Consider the following 17,203-nt stretch of genomic DNA (forward strand, 5'->3'; position numbering starts at 1 on the left):
CTCGGTCATCGGACCCAAACTCCGCCTTTTTGCGTATGGCACGCCTTCAAATCGGTCATCGGACCCAAATTCCGCCTTCCTGTGCATGGCGGGCCATCAACATCAACTCGGTCATCGGACCCAAATTCCGCCTTTCTGCGCATGGCACGCCATCAACTCGGTCATCGGACCCAAATTCCGCCTTCCTGCGCATGGCAGGTCATCGGACACAAATTCAGACCTCGCCAATATGCCTACGTATCGAATCGGTCATCGGACCCAACTTCCGACTTCATCCATACTGTAGGGTCTTTGAGGTTGGCGCGGTGCGCTCAACCCAGGGAGTCGACCCATCGAAGCATACACCTCCCCTATATAAGCTATTTGTCCGATTCCCACACCTGTGTAGTTTGCACCTCTGACCAGGACATCGACCCCAACTTCCGAACTCGACTGCAACGACGGCACCAGCGCCTTGGTGCGCACCTTGCGACGCACAGTCCCAACATTCGCCTTCCTGCACATGGCAGGTCATCGGACCCAAATTCCGACCTCGCGAGTATGCCTACATATCGAATCGGTCATCGGACCCAACTTCCGACTTCATCCATACCGTAGGGTCTTTGAGGTTGGCGCGGTGCGCTCAACCCGGGGAGTCGACCCAACGAAGCATACACCTCCCCTATATAAGCTATTTGTCCGATTCCCACACCTGTGTAGTTTGCACCTCCGATCAAGACATCGACCCCAACTTCCGAACTCGCCTCCAACGACCGAACCAGCGCCTTGGTGCGCACCTTGCAACGCACAGTGCCAACATTCGCCTTCCTGCACGTGGCAGGTCATCGGACCCAAATTCCGACCTCGCGAGTATGCCTACATATCGAATCGGTCATCGGACCCAACTTCCGACTTCATCCATACCGTAGGGTCTTTGAGGTTGGCGCGGTGCGCTCAACCCGGGGAGTCGACCCAACGAAGCATACACCTCCCCTATATAAGCTATTTGTCCGATTCCCACACCTGTGTAGCTTGCACCTCCGATCAGGACATCGACCCCAACTTCCGAACTCGACTAAAAAGACCGCACCAGCGCCTTGGTGTGCACCTTGCAACGCACAGTGTCAACATTCGCCTTCCTGCACATGGCAGGTCATCGGACCCAAATTCCGACCTCATGAGCATACCTACTAATCGAATCGGTCATCGGACCCAACTTCCGACTTCATCCATACCGTAGGGTCTTTGAGGTTGGCGCGGTGCGCTCAACCTGGGGAGTCGACCCATCGAAGCATACACCTCCCCTATATAAGCTATTTGTCCGATTCCGACACCTGTGTAGTTTGCACCTCCGCTCAGGACATCGACCCCAACTTCCGAACTCGCCTGCAACGACCGAACCAGCGCCTTGGTGCGCACCAAAAGTGCGCACTTTTGGAGGGCACTTTTCTGCGCTCCAAAGGTGCGCACTTTTGGAGGGCACTTTTTGGAGGGCACTTTTCTGCGCTCCAAAGGTGCGCACTTTTGGAGGGCACTTTTTGGAGGGCACTTTTCTGCGCTCCAAAGGTGCGCACTTTTGGAGGGCACTTTTTGGAGGGCACTTTTCTGCGCTCCAAAGGTGCGCACTTTTGGAGGGCACTTTTTGGAGGGCACTTTTCTGCGCTCCAAAGGTGCGCACTTTTGGAGGGCACTTTTTGGAGGGCACTTTTCTGCGCTCCAAAGGTGCGCACTTTTGGAGGGCACTTTTTGGAGGGCACTTTTCTGCGCTCCAAAGGTGCGCACTTTTGGAGGGCACTTTTTGGAGGGCACTTTTCTGCGCTCCAAAGGTGCGCACTTTTGGAGGGCACTTTTTGGAGGGCACTTTTCTGCGCTCCAAAGGTGCGCACTTTTGGAGGGCACTTTTGTGCACTCCAAAGGTGCGCACTTTTGGAGGGCACTTTTCCTGTGCTCCAAAGGTGCACACCTAGGTGAGCACCTTCGACCACACCTTGTAGCACACCAAACTCTGACTTTCGACTTCATCCGCAATGCAGGGTCTTTGAGGTTGGCGCAATGCGCACAACCAGGGGAGTCGACCCATCAAACCCAACACCTCCCCTATATAAGCTATTTGTCTGATTCTCATACATGCGTAGCCTGCAGGAGCAATTAGGACATCGACCCCAACTTTCGGCTTCTAAACGAAAACAAGGTCTTTGAGGTTGGTGTAATGCGAACAACTAGGGGAGTCAACCCATCAAACCCAACACCTCCCCTATATAAGCTATTTGTCTGATTCTCATACATGTGTAGTCTACAGGAGCAATTAGGACATCGACCCCAACTTTTGACTTCTTAACGAAAACAAGGTCTTTGAGGTTGACGTAATGCGCACAACCAGGGGAGTCGACCCATCAAACCCAACACCTCCCCTATATAAGCTATTTGTCCGATTCTCATACATGTGTAGCCTGCAGGAGCCATTAGGACATTGACCCCAACTTTTGACTTCTTAACGAAAACAAGGTCTTTGAGGTTGGCGTAATGCGCACAACCAAGGGAGTTGACCCATCAAACCCAACACCTCCCCTATATAAGCTATTTGTCTGATTCTCATACATGTGTAGCCTGCAACAACGATTAGGACATCCACCCCAACTTCTGAATTCGTCTGCGTTGACCGCACCAAAGGTGCACGCCTTGGTGCTCACCAAAATCCGACTTCCGACTTCTTCTGCTATGCGGGGTCTTTGAGGTTGGCGCAGTGCGCACAACCAGGGGAGTCAACCCACCGAATGCAACACCTCCCCTATATAAGCTATTTGTCTGATTCTCATACATGCGTAGACTGCAGCAATGATTAGGACATCCACCCCAACTTTTGACTTCTTAAACAAGACAGGGTCTTTGAAGTTGGTGCAGTGCACACAACCAGGGGAGTCGACCCATCAAACGCAACACCTCCCCTATATAAAGCTATTTGTCCGATTCTCATACGTGTAGTCTGCAGCAGCGATTAGGACATCGACCCCAACTTCCGAATTCGTTTGCATTGACCGCACCAAAGGTGCACGCCTTGGTGTGCACCCTGGAGTGCACTTTGGTGCTCACCTCGGTGCACACTTTGGTGTGCACCTCGGTGTGCACCAAAGGTGCGCACCTTGGAGTGCACCAAAGGTGTACACTTTGGAGCGCACCACATAGGGTCTTTGAGAGGTTGGCGCAGTGCGCACACCAAGGTGGGTGTTGAGGTGCGTGCCGAGGTGGGTGGGTGCTAGGGTGCGCTCCATGGTGGGTGCCAGGGTGGGTGCGTGCTAGGGTGGATTCCAAAGAGGGTCATAGGGTGGGTGCCAAGGTGGGTTGGTGATATAGTGGGTTCAAAGGTGGGTACTAGGGTGGGTTCCAAGGTGGGTCACAAGTTGGGTGCCAGGATGCGTGGGTGTTAGGTTGGGTGCCAAGGTGGGCTCCTGCGTGGGTGGGTGCTAGGGTGGGTTTCAAGGTGGACGCGAGGGCGGGTGCCAAGGTGGGTAACAAGTTGGGTGTTAGGATGGGTGAGTGCTAGAGTGGGTGCCAAGGTGGGTGGGTGCTAAGGTGGATGCCAAGGTGGTTCACAGGGTGGGTGGGTTCTAGGGTGAGTTCCAAGGTGGGTCACAGGTTCAGTGCTAGGGTGGGTGTCAAGGCGGGTGTCGAGGTGCCTGGGTGCTAGGGTGTGGATGCCAATGTGGGTCATAGGGTGGGTACTAGGGTGGGCTGCAATGTGGGTGCCAAGGTGGGTAACATGCTCGGTGGGTTCTAAATTGGGTGCCAGGGTGGGTGTGCACCCACCTTGCCCGAGGTGGGTGCCAAGGTGCCAGTGTGGGTGGGTGCTAAGGTGGATGCCAAGGTGGGTGAGAAGGTGGGTGATAGGTTGAGTGGTAGGATGGGTGGGTGCCAAGATGGGTCACAGGGTGGGTGCAAGGGTGGGTAGGTGCTAGGGTTGGTGTCAGGGTGGGTGGGTGCTAGGTTGGGTTCCAAGGTGGGTGCGAGGGTGAGTGTCAAGGTGGGTCACAGGTTAGGTGCTAGGATGGGTGAGTGCTAGGGTGCAAAGGTGCCAGGGTGGGTGCTAGGATGGGTCGATGCTAGGGTGAGTGGCAAGGTGGGTCCACAAGTGTCAAGGTGGGTGCCGAGGTGGGTGCCAAGTCGGCGACTGCTATGGTGGATGCCAAGGTGGGTCACGGGGTGGGTGCCAAGTTGCTAGGTTGGGTTCCAAGGTGGGTGCCAACGTGGGTGCTAGGGTGCGTGGGTTAAAGGGTGTGTCACAACGTGGGTGCCAGGATGGGTGCGCACCCACACTGGCCAAGACGGGTGCGGGTGCAAGGTTGGGTTCCAAGCCCGGTCACAGGCTGGGTGCTAGGATGGGTGGGTGCCAAGGTGGGCACCAGGGTGGGTGCACCCACCCTGGCCAAGGTGGGTCACGGGGTGGGTCCTAGGGTGGGTAACGGGGTGGGTACTAAGGTGCGTGCCAAGGTGGGTCATAGGGTGGGTGCCAAGGTGGGCACCAGGGTGGGTGTGCACCAACCCTAGCCAGGGTAGGTCACGGGGTGGTTGTCGGGGTGGGCGTCAAGGAGCCAAGGTGGGTGGCAAGTAGCCAAGTTGCGTGCCAAGGTGGGTGTCGGGGTGGGTGCCAAGGATCCAAGGTGGGTGCCAAGGAACCAAGGTGGGTGTCTGGGTGGGTGCCGAGGTGGGAGCCAGGGTGGGTCCCAAGGTGAGTGCAAAGGTGGGTGCCAGGGTCAAGGTGAGTGCCAATGTGGGTTCCAAGGTGCCAGGGTCAGGGTGAGTGCCAATGTGGGTTCAAAGGTGCTAAGTTGGGTGCGAGGTTGGGTGCGAGGGTGGGTGGGTGCCAAGGTGTGCTAGGTGGAAGCCCGGGTGGGTCGGCATCCCATGGGTGTCGAGTTGGGTGCCTGATGGGTGCTTCTTGTCAAGTTTTAGTCGTCGGGACTCATTTCGAGCCTTAGAGGTCGTTTCTTGTCCGGTTGCCCTGTCTTCGACCTGGGAACCCAATTTTGGTCCTCGGGTCCCATTTTTTTTTGTCTCGCATCCCACTTTTGGCCTGTGGCCTTTTCGGGGTCGATTCTCGTTTTGGGCATCAGAGCATGTTTCTTCTCCTAAAACCCAATATTTGTTTATTAAGTCTCGGAACACATTTTTGTTCTCGTGGACCCATCATGGGTCTTGGAACGCATTTGTGGTCCTTGGGTCCCATTTTGCATCCCGAAACTTGTGTTTTGGTGCTTGATCCCTATTTTGGGTGCCCACCTTGCACCAAGTGCGCACCCGGGGCAAACCGAGCGCCTTGGTGCACCGGGGCAAGATCGAGCGTGCACCCGAGGCGCCCCGAACATGCACCAAGGTGCACTCGGCCCACATGTGAGCGCAGGTCGTTGCGCCCGAGGTGGTGTGTGGGCACCGCGTTGCAGACGGGACACTGCACGCACACGACGCCCCCTCCAGGTGCACGCACGTAGGCCGGGCCGGGTGCACACCCGACGCCCTAGCAAGGTGCGCGCACCCGGGCAGGGCTCACACTTGGCGAACGGGGCGCACTTCGCGAGGGAGGGTGTGCACCTCGACGGGGGTGGGTGGCCGGGGTGGATTCGCACGTGGGTCGCGGTTTGCTAAGTACACACTGCGACAAGCTCATAACGGGTGCGATCATACCAGCATTAGTGCACCGGATCCCATCAGAACTCCGCAGTTAAGCGCGCTTGGGCCGGAGTAGTACTGGGATGGGTGACCTCCCGGGAAGTCCCGGTGTTGCACCCTTTTTTAGTTTTTCGCCGGGCGTCGCAATGCTATTTGAATAAACCTTTTGCCCGTTTGCGTTCTCGTCGGGGCCGGGCCGAGCCGGGGTGCGCTGCCCGCACTACCGCGCGCGCGGGGGGCGACACCGAGCGCGCACCCGAGGCACCCCGAGCACACAGGCCACGGTGCAACCCGGGCGTTGTGCGCGCACCCCGGTGCGCCCGAGGTGCTGCGCGCGCACCCAGGTGAAATCGGTGTGCACCTCGGCCAGTGCGCGCTCGGTCGAGTCGCGCACGTTGGCCAAGGTGCACGGTGATGTTTCTTACTCTAAGGTTCCGCACCAGACGCCCGGGACAGGTGAGCGAAGCTGGGCGGGGCCGGGTGCGCGGCCGGGGCAGGTGCACGCAGCTGGAGAGAGCTTTGGAGCACACTTCGGAGCGCACCAATGATGCGCTCCATTCAAAAGTTTCCTGAAAAGGCAAAAAAAGTTGAGATTATAGAATTTCCCACTTGAGAGATTGTAAAAAAAAAAAATTTAAAATGAAGGAAACGCGGGTGCCAAGGTGTGCGCAGCCCAGCCAAGGTGTGCGCACCAAGGCGCCCACCCTGGCGAAGGTGCACGCAAGGTGCGCACCCGAGGCAAACCGGACAATTAACCCAACTTTCGACTTCGCGCGCACCTTGGAGCGCACTTCGGAGCGCTCCTTGGTGCGCACCAATCTTGGGCACCTCGGAGTGCACCATGGCGCCCACCAAGGTGCGCACCCGGGGCAAACCGAGCTCCGACTTCGTGCGCACCTTGGAGCGCACGAAAGGTGCGCACCATGGCGCCCACCAAGGTGCGCAGCCCAGCCAAGGCGTGCGCATCAAGGTGCGCACCCTGGCGAAGGTGCGCACCCGGGGCAAACCGAGCTCCGACTTCGTGCGCACCTTGGAGCGCACAAAAGGTGCGCAACCCAGCCAAGGTGTGCGCACCCCGGTCAAACCGAGCTCCGAATCGTGCGCACCAGAGGTGCACGCCATCGTGCGCACCTTGGAGCACACTTCGGAGCCCTCCTTGGTGCGCGCCGATGTTGCGCACCTCGGAGCGCACCCGGGGAAAACAATGCAATTAACCCGACTTTCGACTTCGTGGGCACCTCGGAGCGCTCTCGGGTTCGCACCTCGGAGCACACCGAGGTGCGCACCTTTGATGCGCTGCCTTCACCAATTTCCAGAAAAGGCAAGAAAACATTGAGAAGGTGTGCGCACCGAGGTGCCCACCCTGGCGAAGGTGCACGCGAGGTGCGCACCCGGGGCAAACCGGGCTCCGACTTCGTGCACGCCGCACCTTGGAGCACACTTCGGAGCGCTCCTTGGTGCGCACCAGGGCGCGCAACCCAGCCGAGGTGCCCACCCCGGCGAAGGTGCACGCGAGGTGCGCACCCGGGGCAAACCGGGCTCCGACTTCGTGCACGCCATGGTGCCCACCGCGGCGAAGGTGCACGCGAGGTGCGCACCCGGGGCAAACCGGGCTCCGACTTCGTGCACGCCGCACCTTGGAGCACACTTCGGAGCGCTCCTTGGTGCGCACCATGGTGCCCACCAGGGCGCGCAACCCCGCCGAAGGTGCACGCGAGGTGCGCACCCGGGGCAAACCGGGCTCCGACTTCGTGCACGCCGCACCTTGGAGCACACTTCGGAGCGCTCCTTGGTGCGCACCATGGTGCCCACCAGGGCGCGCAACCCCGCCGAAGGTGCACGCGAGGTGCGCACCCGGGGCAAACCGGGCTCCGACTTCGTGCACGCCATGGTGCGCACCGCGGCGAAGGTGCGCACCCGGGGCAAACCGGGCTCCGACTTCGTGCACGCCGCACCTTGGAGCACACTTCGGAGCGCTCCTTGGTGCGCACCAGGGCGCGCAACCCAGCCGAGGTGCCCACCCCGGCGAAGGTGCACGCGAGGTGCGTACCCGGGGCAAACCGGGCTCCGACTTCGTGCACGCCGCACCTTGGAGCACACTTCGGAGCGCTCCTTGGTGCGCACCATGGTGCCCACCAGGCCGCGCAACCCAGCCAAGGTGTGCGCACCAAGGTGCACGCGAGGTGCGCACCCGGGGCAAACCGGGGTCCGACTTCGTGCACGCCGCACCTTGGAGCACACATCGGGGCGCTCCCGGGTTCGCACCGGCGTTGCGCACCGTGGTGGGCACCTCGGAGCACACCAAGGTGGGCAGCGAGGTGCGCACCTTTGATGCGATGCCTTCACTAATTTCCATAAAAGGCAAAAAAAAAACGAGATTTTAAAATTTCCGTTTTGAAAGATAGTGAGAAAAAGGGAATGCTGGTGCCATCTTGAGCCCGCCCTGGTGCGCAGCCCAGCCAAGGTGTGCGCACCAAGGTGCCCACCCTGGCGAAGGTGCGCGCCCGGGCAATTAATCCAACTTCCAACTTCGCGCGCGCCAGGGTGGGAGCGCACCCAACAACCGGGCCTGGGAAGAGCCAATGCGAGAAACCCCACCAAACGCTCTGACAAAAAAAGAGGGGGCGCTCCAGTAACCCCGCTTCGGAGCGCACCCTGGGCAAACCCAGCCAAGGTGCCCACCCCGGCCAAGGTGCAGGCGAGGTGCGCACCCGGGGCAAACCGGGCTCCGACAACGTGCACGCCGCACCTTGGAGCACACTTCGTAGCGCTCCCGGGTGCGCACCTCAGAGCACACCAAGGTGGGCAGCGAGGTGCGCACCTTTGATGCGCTGCCTTCACTAATTTCCAGAAAAGGCAAAAAAAAAAGGAGATTTTAAAATTTCCGTTTTGAAAGATAGTGAAAAAAACGGAACGCGCGTGCCATCTTGAGCCCGCCCTGGTGCGCAGCCCAGGTAAGGTGCCCACCCTGGCAAAGGTGCGCACCCGGGCAATTAACCCTACTTCCGACTTCGTGCGCGCCAGGGTGGCAACCGGGCCTCGGAAGAGCCAATGCGAGAAACCCCACCAAACGCTCCGACAAAAAAAGAGGCGGCGCTCCAATAACCCCGCTTCGGAGCGCAGCCGGGGCAAACCCAGCCAAGGTGCCCACCCCGACGAAGGTGCACGCGAGGTGCGCACCCGGGGCAAACCGGGCTCCGACAACGTGCACGCAGCACCTTGGAGCACACTTCGAAGCACTCCCGGGTGCCCACCGGCGTTGCGCACCGTGGTGGGCAGCGAGGTGCGCACCTTTGATGCGCTGCCTTCACTAATTTCCAGAAAAAGGCAAAAAAAAATGAGATTTTAAAATTTCCGTTTTGAAAGATAGTGAAAAAAAAGGAACGCGGGTGCCATCTTGAGCCCGCCCTGGTGCGCAGCCCAGGCAAGGCATGCGCACCAAGGTGCCCACCCGAGGTGCACACCCGGGGCAAACCGGGCTCCGACTTCGTGCAGGCCGCACCTTGGAGCACACTTCGGAGCGCTCCTTGGTGCGCACCATGGTGCCCACCAGGGCGCGCAACCCAGCCAAGGTCTGCACACCAAGGTGCCCACCCCGGCGAAGGTGCACGCGAGGTGCGCACCCGGGGCAAACCGGGCTCCGACTTCGTGCACGCCATGGTGCCCACCGCGGCGAAGGTGCACGCGAGGTGCGCACCCGGGGCAAACCGGGCTCCGACTTCGTGCACGCCGCACCTTGGAGCACACTTCGGAGCGCTCCTTGGTGCGCACCATGGTGCCCACCAGGGCGCGCAACCCAGCCAAGGTGTGCGCACCAAGGTGCACGCGAGGTGCGCACCCGGGGCAAACCGGGGTCCGACTTCGTGCACGCCGCACCTTGGAGCACACATCGGAGCGCTCCCAGGTTCGCACCAGCGTTGCGCACCTTTGATGCGCTGCCTTCACTAATTTCAAGAAAAGGCAAAAAAAAACGAGATTTTAAAATTTCCGTTCTGAAAGATAGTGAAAAAAACGGAACGCGGGTGCCATCTTGAGCCCTTCCTGGTGCGCAGCCCAGGCAAGTTGTGCGCACCAAGGTGCCCACCCTGGCGGAGGTGCGCGCCCGGGGCAATCCGGGCTCCGACTTCGTGCACTGCATGGTGCCCACCAAGGCGCGCAACCCAGCCAAGGTGCCCACCGCAGCGAAGGTGCACGCGAGGTGCGCACCCGAGGTGCACACCCGGGGCAAACCGGGCTCCGACTTCGTGCACGCCGCACCTTGGAGCACACTTCAGAGCGCTCCTTGGTGCGCACCAGGGCGCGCAACCCAGCCGAGGTGCCCACCCCGGCGAAGGTGCACGCGAGGTGTGCACCCGGGGCAAACCGGGCTCCGACTTCGTGCACGCCATGGTGCCCACCGCGGCGAAGGTGCGCACCCGGGGCAAACCGGGCTCCGACTTCGTGCACGCCGCACCTTGGAGCACACTTCGGAGCGCTCCTTGGTGCGCACCATGGTGCCCACCAGGCCGCGCAACCCAGCCAAGGTGTGCGCACCAAGGTGCACGCGAGGTGCGCACCCGGGGCAAACCGGGGTCCGACTTCGTGCACGCCGCACCTTGGAGCACACATCGGGGCGCTCCCGGGTTCGCACCGGCGTTGCGCACCGTGGTGGGCACCTCGGAGCACACCAAGGTGGGCAGCGAGGTGCGCACCTTTGATGCGATGCCTTCACTAATTTCCATAAAAGGCAAAAAAAAAACGAGATTTTAAAATTTCCGTTTTGAAAGATAGTGAGAAAAAGGGAATGCTGGTGCCATCTTGAGCCCGCCCTGGTGCGCAGCCCAGCCAAGGTTTGCGCACCAAGGTGCCCACCCTGGCGAAGGTGCGCGCCCGGGCAATTAACCCAACTTCCAACTTCGCGCGCGCCAGGGTGGGAGCGCACCCAACAACCGGGCCTGGGAAGAGCCAATGCGAGAAACCCCACCAAACTCTCTGACAAAAAAAGAGGGGGCGCTCCAGTAACCCCGCTTCGGAGCGCACCCTGGGCAAACCCAGCCAAGGTGCCCACCCCGGCCAAGGTGCAGGCGAGGTGCGCACCCGGGGCAAACCGGGCTCCGACAACGTGCACGCCGCACCTTGGAGCACACTTCGTAGCGCTCCCGGGTGCGCACCTCAGAGCACACCAAGGTGGGCAGCGAGGTGCGCACCTTTGATGCGCTGCCTTCACTAATTTCCAGAAAAGGCAAAAAAAAAAGGAGATTTTAAAATTTCCGTTTTGAAAGATAGTGAAAAAAACGGAACGCGCGTGCCATCTTGAGCCCGCCCTGGTGCGCAGCCCAGGTAAGGTGCCACCCTGGCAAAGGTGCGCACCCGGGCAATTAACCCTACTTCCGACTTCGTGCGCGCCAGGGTGGCAACCGGGCCTCGGAAGAGCCAATGCGAGAAACCCCACCAAACGCTCCGACAAAAAAAGAGGCGGCGCTCCAATAACCCCGCTTCGGAGCGCAGCCGGGGCAAACCAAGCCAAGGTGCCCACCCCGACGAAGGTGCACGCGAGGTGCGCACCCGGGGCAAACCGGGCTCCGACAACGTGCACGCAGCACCTTGGAGCACACTTCGAAGCACTCCCGGGTGCCCACCGGCGTTGCGCACCGTGGTGGGCAGCGAGGTGCGCACCTTTGATGCGCTGCCTTCACTAATTTCCAGAAAAAGGCAAAAAAAAATGAGATTTTAAAATTTCCGTTTTGAAAGATAGTGAAAAAAAAGGAACGCGGGTGCCATCTTGAGCCCGCCCTGGTGCGCAGCCCAGGCAAGGCATGCGCACCAAGGTGCCCACCCGAGGTGCACACCCGGGGCAAACCGGGCTCCGACTTCGTGCAGGCCGCACCTTGGAGCACACTTCGGAGCGCTCCTTGGTGCGCACCATGGTGCCCACCAGGGCGCACCCGAGGCAAACCGGGCTCCGACTTCGTGCACGCCGCACCTTGGAGCACACATCGGAGCGCTCCCAGGTTCGCACCAGCGTTGCGCACCTTTGATGCGCTGCCTTCACTAATTTCCAGAAAAGGCAAAAAAAAACGATATTTTAAAATTTCCGTTCTGAAAGATAGTGAAAAAAACGGAACGCGGGTGCCATCTTGAGCCCTTCCTGATGCGCAGCCCAGGCAAGTTGTGCGCACCAAGGTGCCCACCCTGGCGGAGGTGCGCGCCCGGGGCAAACCGGGCTCCGACTTCGTGCACTGCATGGTGCCCACCAAGGCGCGCAACCCAGCCAAGGTGCCCACCGCAGCGAAGGTGCACGCGAGGTGCGCACCCGAGGTGCACACCCGGGGCAAACCGGGCTCCGACTTCGTGCACGCCGCACCTTGGAGCACACTTCAGAGCGCTCCTTGGTACGCACCAGGGCGCGCAACCCAGCCAAGGTGCTCACCCCGGCGAAGGTGCACGCGAGGTGCGCACCCGGGGCAAACCGGGCTCGGACTTCGTGCACGCCGCACCTTGGAGCACACATCGGAGCGCTCCCGGGTTCGCACCAGCATTGCGCACCTTTGATGCGCTGCCTTCACTAATTTCCAGAAAAGGCAAAAAAAAGAAAAAAATGAGATTTTAAAATTTCCGTTTTGAAAGATAGTGAAAAAAACGGAACGCGGGTGCCATCTTGAGCCCGCCCTGGTGTGCAGCCCAGGCAAGTTGTGCGCACCAAGGCACCCACCCTGGCCAAGGTGGGTCACGGGGTGGGTCCTAGGGTGGGTAACGGGGTGGGTACTAAGGTGCGTGCCAAGGTGGGTCATAGGGTGGGTGCCAAGGTGGGCACCAGGGTGGGTGTGCACCAACCCTAGCCAGGGTAGGTCACGGGGTGGTTGTCGGGGTGGGCGTCAAGGAGCCAAGGTGGGTGGCAAGTAGCCAAGTTGCGTGCCAAGGTGGGTGTCGGGGTGGGTGCCAAGGATCCAAGGTGGGTGCCAAGGAACCAAGGTGGGTGTCTGGGTGGGTGCCGAGGTGGGAGCCAGGGTGGGTCCCAAGGTGAGTGCAAAGGTGGGTGCCAGGGTCAAGGTGAGTGCCAATGTGGGTTCCAAGGTGCCAGGGTCAGGGTGAGTGCCAATGTGGGTTCAAAGGTGCTAAGTTGGGTGCGAGGTTGGGTGCGAGGGTGGGTGGGTGCCAAGGTGTGCTAGGTGGAAGCCCGGGTGGGTCGGCATCCCATGGGTGTCGAGTTGGGTGCCTGATGGGTGCTTCTTGTCAAGTTTTAGTCGTCGGGACTCATTTCGAGCCTTAGAGGTCGTTTCTTGTCCGGTTGCCCTGTCTTCGACCTGGGAACCCAATTTTGGTCCTCGGGTCCCATTTTTTTTTGTCTCGCATCCCACTTTTGGCCTGTGGCCTTTTCGGGGTCGATTCTCGTTTTGGGCATCAGAGCATGTTTCTTCTCCTAAAACCCAATATTTGTTTATTAAGTCTCGGAACACATTTTTGTTCTCGTGGACCCATCATGGGTCTTGGAACGCATTTGTGGTCCTTGGGTCCCATTTTGCATCCCGAAACTTGTGTTTTGGTGCTTGATCCCTATTTTGGGTGCCCACCTTGCACCAAGTGCGCACCCGGGGCAAACCGAGCGCCTTGGTGCACCGGGGCAAGATCGAGCGTGCACCCGAGGCGCCCCGAACATGCACCAAGGTGCACTCGGCCCACATGTGAGCGCAGGTCGTTGCGCCCGAGGTGGTGTGTGGGCACCGCGTTGCAGACGGGACACTGCACGCACACGACGCCCCCTACAGGTGCACGCACGTAGGCCGGGCCGGGTGCACACCCGACGCCCTAGCAAGGTGCGCGCACCCGGGCAGGGCTCACACTTGGCGAACGGGGCGCACTTCGCGAGGGAGGGTGTGCACCTCGACGGGGGTGGGTGGCCGGGGTGGATTCGCACGTGGGTCGCGGTTTGCTAAGTACACACTGCGACAAGCTCATAACGGGTGCGATCATACCAGCGTTAGTGCACCGGATCCCATCAGAACTCCGCAGTTAAGCGCGCTTGGGCCGGAGTAGTACTGGGATGGGTGACCTCCCGGGAAGTCCCGGTGTTGCACCCTTTTTTAGTTTTTCGCCGGGCATCGCAATGCTATTTGAATAAACCTTTTGCCCGTTTGCGTTCTCGTCGGGGCCGGGCCGGGCCGGGGTGCGCTGCCCGCACTACCGCGCGCGCGGGGGCGACACCGAGCGCGCACCCGAGGCGCCCCGAGCACACAGGCCACGGTGCAACCCGGGCGTTGTGCGCGCACCCCGGTGCGCCCGAGGTGCTGCGCGCGCACCCAGGTGAAATCGGTGTGCACCTCGGCCAGTGCGCGCTCGGTCGAGTCGTGCACGTTGGCCAAGGTGCACGGTGATGTTTCTTACTCTAAGGTTCCGCACCAGACGCCCGGGACAGGTGAGCGAAGCTGGGCGGGGCCGGGTGCGCGGCCGGGGCAGGTGCACGCAGCTGGAGAGAGCTTTGGAGCACACTTCGGAGCGCACCAATGATGCGCTCCATTCAAAAGTTTCCTGAAAAGGCAAAAAAAGTTGAGATTATAGAATTTCCCACTTGAGAGATTGTAAAAAAAAAAAATTTAAAATGAAGGAAACGCGGGTGCCAAGGTGTGCGCAGCCCAGCCAAGGTGTGCGCACCAAGGCGCCCACCCTGGCGAAGGTGCACGCAAGGTGCGCACCCGAGGCAAACCGGACAATTAACCCAACTTTCGACTTCGCGCGCACCTTGGAGCGCACTTCGGAGCGCTCCTTGGTGCGCACCAATCTTGGGCACCTCGGAGTGCACCATGGCGCCCACCAAGGTGCGCACCCGGGGCAAACCGAGCTCCGACTTCGTGCGCACCTTGGAGCGCACGAAAGGTGCGCACCATGGCGCCCACCAAGGTGCGCAGCCCAGCCAAGGCGTGCGCATCAAGGTGCGCACCCTGGCGAAGGTGCGCACCCGGGGCAAACCGAGCTCCGACTTCGTGCGCACCTTGGAGCGCACAAAAGGTGCGCAACCCAGCCAAGGTGTGCGCACCCCGGTCAAACCGAGCTCCGAATCGTGCGCACCAGAGGTGCACGCCATCGTGCGCACCTTGGAGCACACTTCGGAGCCCTCCTTGGTGCGCGCCGATGTTGCGCACCTCGGAGCGCACCCGGGGAAAACAATGCAATTAACCCGACTTTCGACTTCGTGGGCACCTCGGAGCGCTCTCGGGTTCGCACCTCGGAGCACACCGAGGTGCGCACCTTTGATGCGCTGCCTTCACCAATTTCCAGAAAAGGCAAGAAAACATTGAGAAGGTGTGCGCACCGAGGTGCCCACCCTGGCGAAGGTGCACGCGAGGTGCGCACCCGGGGCAAACCGGGCTCCGACTTCGTGCACGCCGCACCTTGGAGCACACTTCGGAGCGCTCCTTGGTGCGCACCAGGGCGCGCAACCCAGCCGAGGTGCCCACCCCGGCGAAGGTGCACGCGAGGTGCGCACCCGGGGCAAACCGGGCTCCGACTTCGTGCACGCCATGGTGCCCACCGCGGCGAAGGTGCACGCGAGGTGCGCACCCGGGGCAAACCGGGCTCCGACTTCGTGCACGCCGCACCTTGGAGCACACTTCGGAGCGCTCCTTGGTGCGCACCATGGTGCCCACCAGGGCGCGCAACCCCGCCGAAGGTGCACGCGAGGTGCGCACCCGGGGCAAACCGGGCTCCGACTTCGTGCACGCCGCACCTTGGAGCACACTTCGGAGCGCTCCTTGGTGCGCACCATGGTGCCCACCAGGGCGCGCAACCCCGCCGAAGGTGCACGCGAGGTGCGCACCCGGGGCAAACCGGGCTCCGACTTCGTGCACGCCGCACCTTGGAGCACACTTCGGAGCGCTCCTTGGTGCGCACCAGGGCGCGCAACCCAGCCGAGGTGCCCACCCCGGCGAAGGTGCGTACCCGGGGCAAACCGGGCTCCGACTTCGTGCACGCCGCACCTTGGAGCACACTTCGGAGCGCTCCTTGGTGCGCACCATGGTGCCCACCAGGCCGCGCAACCCAGCCAAGGTGTGCGCACCAAGGTGCACGCGAGGTGCGCACCCGGGGCAAACCGGGGTCCGACTTCGTGCACGCCGCACCTTGGAGCACACATCGGGGCGCTCCCGGGTTCGCACCGGCGTTGCGCACCGTGGTGGGCACCTCGGAGCACACCAAGGTGGGCAGCGAGGTGCGCACCTTTGATGCGATGCCTTCACTAATTTCCATAAAAGGCAAAAAAAAAACGAGATTTTAAAATTTCCGTTTTGAAAGATAGTGAGAAAAAGGGAATGCTGGTGCCATCTTGAGCCCGCCCTGGTGCGCAGCCCAGCCAAGGTGTGCGCACCAAGGTGCCCACCCTGGCGAAGGTGCGCGCCCGGGCAATTAACCCAACTTCCAACTTCGCGCGCGCCAGGGTGGGAGCGCACCCAACAACCGGGCCTGGGAAGAGCCAATGCGAGAAACCCCACCAAACGCTCTGACAAAAAAAGAGGGGGCGCTCCAGTAACCCCGCTTCGGAGCGCACCCTGGGCAAACCCAGCCAAGGTGCCCACCCCGGCCAAGGTGCAGGCGAGGTGCGCACCCGGGGCAAACCGGGCTCCGACAACGTGCACGCCGCACCTTGGAGCACACTTCGTAGCGCTCCCGGGTGCGCACCTCAGAGCACACCAAGGTGGGCAGCGAGGTGCGCACCTTTGATGCGCTGCCTTCACTAATTTCCAGAAAAGGCAAAAAAAAAAGGAGATTTTAAAATTTCCGTTTTGAAAGATAGTGAAAAAAACGGAACGCGCGTGCCATCTTGAGCCCGCCCTGGTGCGCAGCCCAGGTAAGGTGCCCACCCTGGCAAAGGTGCGCACCCGGGCAATTAACCCTACTTCCGACTTCGTGCGCGCCAGGGTGGCAACCGGGCCTCGGAAGAGCCAATGCGAGAAACCCCACCAAACGCTCCGACAAAAAAAGAGGCGGCGCTCCAATAACCCCGCTTCGGAGCGCAGCCGGGGCAAACCCAGCCAAGGTGCCCACCCCGACGAAGGTGCACGCGAGGTGCGCACCCGGGGCAAACCGGGCTCCGACAACGTGCACGCAGCACCTTGGAGCACACTTCGAAGCACTCCCGGGTGCCCACCGGCGTTGCGCACCGTGGTGGGCAGCGAGGTGCGCACCTTTGATGCGCTGCCTTCACTAATTTCCAGAAAAAGGCAAAAAAAAATGAGATTTTAAAATTTCCGTTTTGAAAGATAGTGAAAAAAAAGGAACGCGGGTGCCATCTTGAGCCCGCCCTGGTGCGCAGCCCAGGCAAGGCATGCGCACCAAGGTGCCCACCCGAGGTGCACACCCGGGGCAAACCGGGCTCCGACTTCGTGCAGGCCGCACCTTGGAGCACACTTCGGAGCGCTCCTTGGTGCGCACCATGGTGCCCACCAGGGCGCGCAACCCAGCCAAGGTCTGCACACCAAGGTGCCCACCCCGGCGAAGGTGCACGCGAGGTGCGCACCCGGGGCAAACCGGGCTCCGACTTCGTGCACGCCATGGTGCCCACCGCGGCGAAGGTGCACGCGAGGTGCGCACCCGG

General features: G+C 61.0%; 2 non-coding genes across 2 annotated transcripts; both read left to right on the forward strand.

Annotated features, from left to right (window-relative positions):
• The first annotated feature begins 5,641 nt into the window (after positions 1-5,641).
• Positions 5,642-5,760, forward strand: LOC131861777 (5S ribosomal RNA). Its single transcript, XR_009360808.1, has one exon. It is a non-coding gene; the product is annotated as a 5S ribosomal RNA (ribosomal RNA).
• A 7,818-nt stretch (positions 5,761-13,578) lies between these two features.
• Positions 13,579-13,697, forward strand: LOC131861810 (5S ribosomal RNA). The gene has a single exon (XR_009360840.1). It is a non-coding gene; the product is annotated as a 5S ribosomal RNA (ribosomal RNA).
• Positions 13,698-17,203: the final 3,506 nt, after the last annotated feature.

Source organism: Cryptomeria japonica, unplaced genomic scaffold, assembly GCF_030272615.1.
Source record: "Cryptomeria japonica unplaced genomic scaffold, Sugi_1.0 HiC_scaffold_33, whole genome shotgun sequence".
Lineage (NCBI taxonomy): Eukaryota > Viridiplantae > Streptophyta > Pinopsida > Cupressales > Cupressaceae > Cryptomeria > Cryptomeria japonica.